This window comes from Rhinopithecus roxellana, chromosome 1, assembly GCF_007565055.1.
Source record: "Rhinopithecus roxellana isolate Shanxi Qingling chromosome 1, ASM756505v1, whole genome shotgun sequence".
In the NCBI taxonomy this organism is placed as follows: Eukaryota; Metazoa; Chordata; class Mammalia; order Primates; family Cercopithecidae; genus Rhinopithecus; species Rhinopithecus roxellana.
In genome coordinates, this window is record NC_044549.1 from 90,833,116 (window position 1) to 90,840,918 (window position 7,803).

The following is a 7,803-nucleotide window of genomic DNA, read 5'->3' on the forward strand; positions in this document are numbered from 1 at the left end:
TTGAGAGTAGCTGGGACTACAGGCGCCCGCAACCATACCTGGCTAATTTTTTGTATTTTTAGTAGAGGCGGAGTTTCACCATGTTAGCCAGGATGGTCTCGATCTCCTGACCTCACGATCCGCCCATCTCGGCCTCCCAAAGTGCTGGGATTACAGGCATGAGCCACTGTGCCTGGCCATGTTTGTTTTTCTTAATTTTTTTTTGTTTGTTTGTTTGTTACTGTTTTTTGTTTGTGGGTTTTTTTTTTTTTTTTGCCTTTTCTTTTTCTTTCTTTCTTTTTTTTTTTTTTGAGACAGAGTCTTGATCTTGTTGCCCAGGCTGGAGTACAGTGGCACAATCTCAGCTCACTGTAACCTCCACCTCTGGGTTCAAGTGATTCTCCTGCCTCAGCCTCCCGAGTAGCTGGGATTACAGGCATACGCCACCACACCCAGCTAATTTCGTATTTTTAGTAGAGACGGGATTTCTCCATGTTGGTCAGGCTGGTCTTGAACTCCTGACCTCAGGTGATCCGCCTGCCTCAGCCTCCCAAAATGCTGGGATTACACGTGTGAGCCACTGCACCCAGCCATTTTTTAATAGAGGTGGGGTCTCACTATGTTGTCGAGGCTGGACTCCTGGGCTCAGGCAATCCTCTCTGCTTGACCTCCCAAAGTGTTTGGATTACAGGGGTGAGCCATGGCGCCCAGCCCATCACAATTTTAGATGTTCATCTTTGCTCCAGAAAATCTAGTTTTAGGAATTTACCTTAAGAAAGAAAAAATAAGTGTGAATAGATAGATGTACATATATGAAGTTTGCTGCAGTATTATTTAGAATAGCGTAATACTGGAAATAAATTTATACTGATAGGAGTTTGGGCATTTATAGTATGGTGTTCCTGAATAAGCCATTAAGCTGGGCGTGGTGGCTCAAACCTGTAATCCCAGCACTTTGGGAGGCAGAGGCGGGCAGATCACCAGGTCAGGAGATCGAGACCATCCTGGCTAACACGGTGAAACCTCGTCTCTGCTAAAAATACAAAAAAAAAAAAAAAAAAAAAAAAAAGCCGGGCGTGGTGGCAGGTGCCTGTAGTCCCAGCCACTTGGGAGGCTGAAGCAGGAGAATGGCGTGAACCCGGGAGGTGGAGCTCGCAGTGAGCTGAGATCGCGCCACTGCACTCCAGCCTGGGTGACAGAGCGAGACTCTGTCTCAAAAATAAATAAATAAATAAACCATTAAAAGGGAAGTAGTACTGTGCTCGTATATTGACATGAAAAGCTATTATTTGAAAAAAATTACAGAAAATTAAAAGTTAAAAAAATTTTTTTTCACCATTGTGTCTGCAAAAAGAAAATATGTTTAAAAAATTGTATGGTCATGGTCGTTCACTCCTGTAATCTCAGCATTTTAGAAGGCCGAGGAGGGTAGATCATGAGGTCAAGATATCGAGACCATCCTGGCCAACATGGTGAAACCCCATCTCTTTTTTTTTTTTTTTTTTTTGAGACGGAGTCTCGCTCTGTCACCCAAGCTGGAGTGCACTGGCCAGATCTCAGCTCACTGCAAGCTCCGCCTCCCGGGTTCACGCCATTCTCCTGCCTCAGCCTCCCGAGTAGCTGGGTCTACAGGCGCCCGCCACCTCGCCTGGCTAGTTTTTTGTATTTTTTAGTAGAGACGGGGTTTCACCGTTTTAGCCAGGATGGTCTCGATCTCCTGACCTTGTGATCCGCCCGCCTCGGCCTCCCAAAGTGCTGGGATTACAGGCTTGAGCCACCGCGCCCGGCCGGTGAAACCCCATCTCTACCAAAAATACAAAAAACTAGTCAGGTGTGGTGGTGTGCACCTGTAGTTCCAGCTACTTGGGAGGCTGAGGCAGGAGAATCGCTTGAACCCAGGAGGCGGAGGTTGCAGTGAGCCGAGATTGTGCCACTGCACTCCAGCCTGGTGACAGTGAGACTCTGTCTCAAAAAAAAAAAAGTAATAATAATGATTTCGTATAGTACTAAAAACATGTAAAAGGAGTATATACTCCAAACAATAATGGTCGTTCCTCAGGGGTGAGGTTATGGGAAGGTCTTTGTTTTCTCTTTCTTTCTGTCTTTGACAAATATCACATGCTATCAGAGAAACTAATAAAGATATTTTTGTTAAAAATATAGCTGGGCACGGTGGCTCATGCCTGTAATCCCAGCACTTTGGGAGGCTGAGGTGGGTGATCACCTGAGGTCAGGAGTTTGAGACAAGCCTGACCAACATGGAGAAACCTCATCTCTACTAAAAAAATTAGCTGGGTGTGGTGGCGCATGCCTGTAACCCCAGCTACTTAGGAGGCTGAGGCAGGAGAATCGCTTGAACCCAGGAGGCAGAGGTTGCAGTGAGCTGAGATCACACGATTGCACTCCAGCCTGGGCAACAAGAGCAAAATTCCATCTCAAAAAAAGAAAAAAAAATACATATATATATGCAAAATGCATAGAGAAGCTTTATTATTATTCTCCTTTCATCAGTCTTCCCTCCTGCTCCAGCTTTTTTTCTTCTTTTTTTTCTTTTTTTCTATACAGAGTCTCGCTGTGTCCCCCAGTCTGGAGTGCAGTGGTGTGATCTTGGCTCAGTGCAACCTCCACCTCTTGGGTTCAAATGATTCTCCTGCTTCAGCCTCCCAAGTAGCTGAGATTACAGGTGTGTGACATCACACCCAGCTAATTTTTTTATATTTTTAGTAGAAACGGGTTCCGCTATGTTGGTTGGGTGGGTCCCGCCATGTTGGTTGGGCGGGTCCCGAACTCATGACCTCAAGTGATCCACCCACCCCAGCCTCCCAAAGTGCTAGGATTGCAGGTGTGAGCCACCGTGCTTGGCCTCTGCCCCTGCTTTCTGATATGACTGGTTCTCAACTCTGCCAGCACATATTAGAATTATCTGGGAAGCCTTAAAAAACAGTAGTGCCTGAGCCCCACTCCGGAAGAATTGAATCTGGCTCCCTGGAGGTAGGGCTAGGCATTTATACTTTTTTTTTTTTTTGAGACAGAGTCTTGCTTTGTGGCCCAGGCTGGAGTGCAGGGGCGTGATCTCCACTGACCACAAGCTCCGCCGCCTCCCGGGTTCAGGCCATTCTGCCTCAGCCTCCCGAGAAGCTGGGACTACAGGCGCCCGCCACCACGCCCGGCTAATGTTTTTGTATTTTTTGGTAGAGACGGGGTTTCACCATGTTTACCAGGATGGTCTCCATCTCCTGACCTCGTGATCCGCCCGCCTCGGCCTCCCAAAGTGCTGGGATTACAGGCATGAGCCACCGCGCCCAGCCGGCATTTATACTTTTTAAAAGCACCCCAGATGTTTCTGATATGCAGCCAGGATTGCAAACCACTGACTATAATTTCAAGGGCGTTAAACATGAACAGGTCAAAATGACATAAGCGTGTAACTAATTACATTCAGCCTCATTAACTGTTGCTAACTGATCCTGGTGGGTGTTGGTCATGGAAAATAGCTAGTTAGAGGAAGAAATTACGTGTGAGATCAGAGGAAATTTCTTGTGGTGAGTTGGTATAACAGAGCAGAATAGGTCAGACTTGGGTTGCATCCTATTAATGCGGAACAGGCAAACCCCAAAACTGGGGTTTAGCCTAGGAGGGTTCTTAGCATCACCCAGAAAGGAATTCAAGGGTCAGCCAGTGGTGTTAAATAGCAACTTTTATTGAAATAGCAGTGTGCAGCAGCAGCAGAGGTACTGCTCCTTGCAGGGTAGGGCTACCCCATAGGCAGTGTGCCCGAGTAGCCGCTCAGAGGCAGTTCTACAGTCACATTTATACACACTTTTAATTATATGCAAATTAAGGAGCGCTTTATGTAGAAAATTCTAGGAAAGGGGCAGTGACTTCTGGGAGTCGCCATGGCAATGGTAAACTGACAAGGTACACTGCTGGCAGTGTCTTATGGGAGGTGCTTCCCACCACACCTGTTTTAGTTAGTCCTCAATTTGGTCCGATGTCCCAGCCATTCCTCTGGAATCGGGTACTGCCTCCTACCTCACTGTCACTTGGCCAAGTTGGCCCAGTTACAATTGACTTCGGCCTCAGTTTCTTCTCTGTAAAATAGAAGCAATAAACCTACCGTGCAGGGTTGTATGGATCACAGATAATGGATGCTAAATGCCTGCTAGGTCAGTTGGTAGGTGAAGGGCAACCCTTAGTAATAGCAAAGACCGTACTTTGAAGAACTTATTCTAAAGAGTGGTAACCGAGATGTGTCCCTATGATGACCTGCTCAGGCCCAAAATGAAGGAATCGCGGGAAGGGCCTGAGGAGGCAGCAGAGAGCGCAGTGGGGGCTTCTCTGCCTTCCAGAACTGACCAAGGCTGAATGTGAAACTTCTGTGGTCTCAAAGCCTCACCCCAAGGAAGAGGCCCTATGGCCCTGTGGCCCTGTGGCCCTGAGGGAGGAGCTCTACACACACACACACGCACACACACGCTGCTTGCAGAAGAGAAGGAGAAGCGGCTAGGGGACTCTGCAAAAAAGAGGAAAGGAGAAAAAGAAGAGGACCTTTATTCTCTTTTGCCCCCGTGTGCCTGGGATGGAGATGCTTCTCCACCCAGCCTACGGCAAACCATCATTACAGTTCCCAAGTCCACCTTCAGCCACTGCGGAAAACACGGGACTTCTCTTGAAAATCAGGCTTAGAACACTGAAATGTGTCCCACTTTCAACATCAAAGAGGACATAATGGTAATCCTTTATTGAGCTCAGCACTTCACAGTTGATCTTGAGCATTTTGGAGTCCATTTAGGCTTCATAACAATCCTTCCAAGTGGCTGCAGCAGGAGACCTAGTTTCCAAAAGGGAAAACAGAACTGGCTCAAAGGACTAAGAGCTGGAGAGGGGCTGAACTAGGGCGCCAATCTTGATAGGACTCCAAGGCCAGTGGGTGCTTTTTCAAGACCACCAACGAGAGCTACCACTTTTTGGGTACATTCTCTGTGCGAGGAAAGTCCTGTAGTAGGTGTTCTATATAGGCTACATAATTTAATTTATTCCACTCCCCTCACAACTCTAAGCCATAGGAATGAGCAGGCCCACTTTACAGATGCTGGAAACAAGGCTTGACAAATGAAATGAGTTGTCCAGAGTCACAAAGCCTGTTGGTGGCAGAACTGCAACTTGGTCCTAGGACTGCTCACTTTGATTTCAGTTTTCTCCTTTTGCAGCGCTCCTCCGTAGCTGATGGCCACAGCTACCCAGTGGTATCTATTCTAGTTACTTACCTGTCCTTCATGACCTCACCTAATCTCTTGGAATCTATTTACTTCTGTGTAAAATGGGGATAATAATATCTATGGTATAGGCTTGTAAGAATGACATAAGATCATTTTTGCAAAGTACATTGTAGATACATTTAAGTGTATCTGTATTTACAATATACTTTAGCTAGTGGTGATGAAGAGCCTGGGGTCAGAATGCTTAGGTTCAAATGATTTTAGCCATGTTATTTAACCTCTCTGTGCCTTAGTTTCCTTGTCTGTAGAATGGGGGTCTACCTACCTACCTCAGAGGGTCATTGTAAGGAGTAAGTAAAGTAACCCAGGTGAAGGCTACACACAGTAAGTGCTCAATAAATACTAGCTACTATATATTATATATATGTGTGTGTATATACACACACACACACACACACACTATAAGTTCTGTTCCTTGTACTCTTTTTGTTTATTTAGAGACAGGGTCTTACTCTCACCCAGGCTGGAGTACAGTGGTGCAATCTTGGCTTACTGCAATCTCCACCTCCTGAGCTCAAGTGATCCTCCTACCTTAGCCTCCCAAGTATCTGGGACTACAGGCACATGCCACCATGCCTGGCTAATTTTTGTAGAGACAGGGTCTTGCTCTATTTCCCAGACTGGTCTCAAACTCCTGGGCTCAACCGATCTGCCTGCCTCTGCCTCCCAAAGTGCTCGGGTTATAGGCGGGAGCCGCCGCACCCAGCGCCTTATACCCTATTTAAGAATCCAATTTGTCCTGCAGTCCCCTGTACCATACTCTGCTTTTTCCCCAGTAACAGCTATCATCTTCTAAGATAATGCAATTAGCCACCTGCACTCCCTTTTACCACCCTCTACTTTCATTCTTTTTTCTTTTTTTCTTTCTTTTTTTTTCAGAGAAAGGGTCTCATTCTGTCACTCAGGCTGCAGTGCAGTCATAGCTCACTGCAGTCTCAAACTCCTGGGTTTAAGAGATCCTACCCCCTTAGCCTCCTGAGTAGTTGGGACTATAGGTGTGCACTATTATGCTTGGCTCATTTTAAAATTTTTTGTAGAGGCCGGGCGCGGTGGCTCACGCCTGTAATCGCAGCACTTTGGGAGGCCGAGGTGGGTGGATCACGAGGTCAGGAGTTCAAGACCATCCTGGCCAACATGGTGAAACCCTGTCTCTACTAAAAATACAAAAATTAGCTGGGCATGGTGGCGTGTGTTTGTAATCCTGGCTACTTGGGAGACTAAGGCATGAGGATTGCTTGAACCAGGACCCGGGAGGCAGAGGTTGCAGTGAGCCGAGATTGCGCCACTGCACTCCAGCCTGGGCTACAGAGCAAAACTCCCTCTCAAAAAAAAAAATTTTTTTTTTGTTAGAGATAGGATCTTGCTATGCTGCCCAGGCTTCTACTTTCATTCTCCAACATAGCTTATCTGCCTTTTTTTTTTTTTTTTTTTTTTTTTTTTTTTTTGAGACAGAGTCTCGCTCTATCGCCCAGGCTGGAGTACAGTGGCCTGATCTCAGCTCACTGCAAACTCAGCCTCCCGGGTTCACGCTATTCTCCTGCCTCAGCCTCTTGAGTATCTGGAACTACAGGCCGCCACCACAACGCCTGGCTAAAACGCCTGGCTAATTTTTTTGTATTTTTAGTAGAGATGGGGTTTCACCGTGTTAGCCAGGATGGTCTTGATCTCCTGACCTCGTGATCCGCCTGCCTCGGCCTCCCAAAGTGCTGGGATTACAGGCATGAGTCACCGCGCCCGGCCTTGTCTGCCTATTTTTATTGCTTATTGTCTGTCTCCCTCCAGGACAAGGATTTTGTCCTTTTCTTCAGAGGTATTCCCAGCACCTACAACAGTCCCTGGCTCATAGTAGCTGCACAATACATATTAGCTACTATAGTAAAGTCTACCTGACTACCCTATTTAATAGAATATTCCCCACACTCAATCTCAATTCCTGATTCTCTTTAACCAACGTTTTTGCCTTTTTTTTGCAATAGTACTTATTGCCGTTTAAGACATTCTATAACTTATTATTTTGTAAGTCTCATGAAAGCAAGGGTTTTTGTATGTCTCGTCTCCCCTCCCCTCCCCTCCCCTCCCCCCTCTCCTCTCTTTTCGTGACACAGAGTCTCGCTCTGTCTCCCAGGCTGGAGGGCAGTGGCCGGATCTCAGCTCACTGCAAGCTCCGCCTCCCAGGTTTATGCCATTCTCCTGCGTCAGCCTCCCAAGTAGCTGGGACTACAGGCGCCCGCCACCTCACCCGGCTAGTTTTTTTTTTTTTTATTTTTAGTAGAGACGGGTTTCACCGTGTTAGCCAGGATGGTCTTGATCTCCTGACCTCGTGATCCGCCCGCCTCGGCCTCCCAAAGTGCTGGGCTTACAGGCGTGAGCCACCCCGCCCGGCTGTAGGCTTTCTTATTCAGGTATCACCAACACCTAGGGCAGTGCCTGGCATACAGTAGGTAATTAATGGAGTGTTTGATGAGCGCATGAGACATGGTGTAGTGCCCATGGAAGTGGAGTCAGAAGGCCGCCTGCCGCTGCGGCAGAATTCCCGTGTGGCCTT